The sequence below is a fragment of the Oryzias melastigma genome, linkage group LG18, assembly GCF_002922805.2.
Source record: "Oryzias melastigma strain HK-1 linkage group LG18, ASM292280v2, whole genome shotgun sequence".
NCBI classification, from domain to species: domain Eukaryota; kingdom Metazoa; phylum Chordata; class Actinopteri; order Beloniformes; family Adrianichthyidae; genus Oryzias; species Oryzias melastigma.
The window spans coordinates 19,925,761-19,929,771 of record NC_050529.1 but is presented as its reverse complement, the minus strand read 5'-3'; the positions used below and the strand labels follow the sequence as shown (position 1 = coordinate 19,929,771).

Sequence of the window (4,011 nt, the reverse complement as noted above, 5' to 3'; positions counted from 1 at the left end):
GATAACAGAGACCAAGTGGTTTTGTTTTGTACTTAGCAACCGACCATACCCCTCAGTGTGTATATTAAATGTGCCGACCAAATGTATGCAACAACAGTGCAGTATGCATGCGCGCACACACACACGCGCATAGTCATAGCCTATATAAATAAATGTGTACTGTAGGTTTTGATATAGTACATCATTAACAAGTACATGTTTACATAACATCTGTAATGAAATTATACAACCTGATATTAGGAGTTGGCTTCCCCTATACAGTTTATCATTCTAGGAAGTAAGCAGAAAGAATTTACTTCAACTCCATTGTTGTAAGAACATACTGCAGAGATGCCATGTTTCAATGAGGCTGCTCTTACCAGCTCACATGCACATAATGCATAGCCACTCCTTGGACCCAGCCTCCTGAAGTGAAGCCTGGTCCATGTCCAGACACTGGCTGTGATACCAACGGCCACATATATCACATTGTATCTGAAACGACAATTAGTTATGGTCAATATATGACCCGTATGATGTTTACATACATGAATAGGTAGACCTAACCTATTGGCACGTGATAATCATACATGATCAATAGTTTGTTTTTTATTGGTTATTTCTTTTGTTTGACCTTGACCAAAATCCACTATTGGGTCAAGTAATGTTTAAAAAGCATCTTTTGCCTCTGGTAAATAAGAGCACTATAAACTCTAGTTCTATTTTGAGGGCTATATAAAAGACTTACCCAATCTGTAAGTAGAGCACTGGAACCTGGAGGCGTGGAATTGGAACACATTGCACAGTTGCTATCGGACTCAAACACTGAAAATATTTGGGATAAAGAAGAGTATAAATAATGTGATACAACCTGACTGTGCATGTGCTAGCTGCAAATGTTTGCACTATTAAACTACTCATGCTGGTTGTCATCATTTGGTAAACCTTTGCATCAGTCTTCTCCCATATAACGCATAGTAAAACATACTTGTACCATGACATATTTTAAATGATGTAGGTGTCAATAATCCATCTATTTGTGGAAATTAATAATGTATGCAACTACTTTGAGCTTGCCTTATTCTTTATGGACGTCACATAAATGCATGACATGTTCTTTGCCATTTGCTCTATTACTTTGTAATTCTGTATATACAAGATACTTACCAGAATCGGAGAGAAGCATTTGTGCCAGCTCTTGTCTAACGGCTGCCATTTCCGTGCCAGATGTTCCAAATGTAATTTGTGGCAAGAGAGGAAAACACACCATGAGTTCCCTGGCAATCTTGAATGGAGAGCAGCCAATAATTAAAAATCAACTATAAAAAGTTATTATAGAGTATATTTGATATGTCCATACCAACACCACAACTACCCCACAACTGTCACCGTCTTGCTGCACAGGATGTGACATGGTTGGTCCCTTCCATTTAGTTGTGCTCCAGTCATGCATGCCAAAGGTCATCCTCATTTTGAAGTACTCCCTGGGTAGTAGATACATGTTCTGTTATGCGATGTACTTCCCAACAGCAGACTATTCTCAACATGATACATTCTGCATTTTTTTGGCAGCTTTTTCAGATTCCTGAGCTTCAGCTGGATTTTGAGCAGGGTCCACCAAAAAAAACAAACTGATGGCTGGGACAATGTACTGCGATGTAAATGATCGAATGCAAATTACTATGCAACATTGCTGTTTAGACCATAACATTGTGACAATGGCTTACCAGCAGTTTTCAATGATTTCCTTGTATGTTCACAAAGGAAATGGCAGCCTTGTAGTTATCAAAGTTCACCTGTAAAAAATAAATGTTTTTTTTTGTTTAAGCAATTTTCCCCATCATGCACTTTTATTTGCAAGGACACATAATTGGTCACATCTAAATATGAAGCCATACAAATATGGTCTCTGATGTCAATCAGACACAGCTTCTGGGTGTTCTATGTAATCCAGAGGATACCTTTGAAAGACGTTGACAGCTCAACTCTGTCTGGTCACCAAAAAGTATAACGCCAGCTGTATAATGGTTCAAAATGTAGATGGAATTTGTCTTTTTGAACTCATTACATGACTGGTGGAATAGTCTCTCAATCACCTGCATAGCATAAAGGTAACCCATGTTAGCATGACAATTTGTGCATATATACAATGTTATTGCAATAGAGAGCCAAATATATTGTTAATGAAGTTATACACCTTAATCTATTAATCTAGAGGAACTAGGCCCAAGACGTTTCTATGTAGACAACATTCAAAGGGAGAGAGGTAGCTAGAGCTGAAATAAGCTGTACTACTCCCTTATCCCATAAATGTTGAAAAAAGTTGATCTCTTCACAGTGACAAGTTGAATCCAACAACCCAAAGGGAGAGGGTGACCACTACACAAAACAATTAGCACTGGGATGTATTAAAATATAAGCTATAAAAATTAAAAATAAATAAAAATTAAACCAGCGTCTCACCTCCTGCTTTTCCTGGACATATTGGAAGGGTGAAGAGAGTGGTTTGACATAAAGGCCTGTCCTCCTTTTGGATTTTTGGCTCTTGTCTTTCCATACCTCCTTCTACCCTATGTCTCTTTATTGTGAGAAAACGTGAGCATTTAGAGTGTATAATCATGAATAGCTTCAATAGTCATATACAGAATATACAATGGGGATGTTATCCATTTCAAGACTCAATCTATTGTCACAGGAGGTGTAATCTTGTTCACACTCTGTTCCAGGATAAATATTGCATAACAGTAAAAAGGTGGGAAAAATAATCAATACAATAGTCAAATGACTTATACTTGTAGCCAAACAACAAACTAGGATCTAGGTAATAGAACACACCTTTTTGGATATCTTTAAGGAGTCTTCATACTCCCTCAGCAGAGCACTGTGCATTTGTTCATGTTGTTGTACAAACTAATCCATTTGACCAACTTTCTTGCCACAAAACCGCACTCTCTTCAAATTCCACTGGCTCTTTTCCATTATCCCCTGGGTCCTGTTGTCACTGGTGTAGTTCTATTAGAGCATAGTAGTGTTCAATCATTTTTCATGGAGCTTGGAAAATTGCAAAAAAATAAATCTGAAGTTCTAAATGAGTTGAGGAAATACTTACTTGTGTGTCCTTTTCTGATGCTTTGCAGAATTTGTTTGACAATGACTCATAAATGGGACCATTGCTGTGACGGCCAAGATTGCCTGCAACACATGAAGATATGTGATGTAATAATATGCATATACACATTTATTAGGGACAGACTATGGGTGTAAGGGTCGGATAGATGAGGCTGAGGCGTGTGGATCCAAGTGCAACCAGTATATTTTAAGTAAAGGCAGAACTAAGGCAACGGGGGAAAAATACTAAGGGAGAGTTGATACAGGGGTCGGGAAAAGGTTAGGCTTCACAGTGAGGAGTGGGGAGAAGGCAGGCTAAATAGTGTAGGACTGATGGGCAAATGAAAAACAGGTGCTGGTGAAGACGAGTGAGGGAAGCTCCAGGTGAGGACTGAGGAAGGGGTGAGGTGAGAGCTCCCTCTGGTGGTGGAGGGAGGGAGCTCCAGGCTCATCATGACAGAGCCCCCCCCCTACGAGCGGCTCCGGAAGCGAGGGGGGAACCCAGATGAGGCGGAGACGGTTGACTCGGTGGAAGGCCGGGTGGCCGGTGAGGTACGTGCAGCGGAGGGCCGAGGGACCAGTCGAGGCAGGCGCGGCCGAGGGATCAGGCGAGGCGAGTGCGGCCGAGGGTCCAGGCGAGGCGGGTGCGGCCGAGGGTCCAGGCGAGGCAGGCGCCGCCGATCCGGAGAGCGATCAGGGAGCCATCGGGTCAGATGCAGCCGATCCGGAGGCCGGCCAGGGTGTCGACGGGGCGGACGCAGCCTATCCGGAGGACGACCAGGGAACCGATGGGGCAGGTGTAGCCGGTCCGGAAGACGGTCAGGGGGCCGACGAGGCAGGTGCAGTCGGTCCGGAGGACGGCCAGGGGGCCGACGAGGCGGACGCAGCCGATCCGGAGAACGACCAGGGAGCCATCGGGTCAGG

At 42.9% G+C, this 4,011-nt stretch overlaps 1 long non-coding RNA gene across 1 annotated transcript; it reads right to left on the bottom strand.

Annotated features, from left to right (window-relative positions):
- Window positions 1-727: 727 nt before the first annotated feature.
- On the bottom strand, window positions 728-1,758 carry LOC118600051. Its single transcript, XR_004949625.1, has 4 exons — window positions 1,707-1,758; window positions 1,340-1,463; window positions 1,147-1,264; window positions 728-804 (listed from the first exon to the last, which is right to left on the bottom strand). It is a non-coding gene; the product is annotated as an uncharacterized LOC118600051 (long non-coding RNA).
- Between the last annotated feature and the right edge of the window lie 2,253 nt (window positions 1,759-4,011).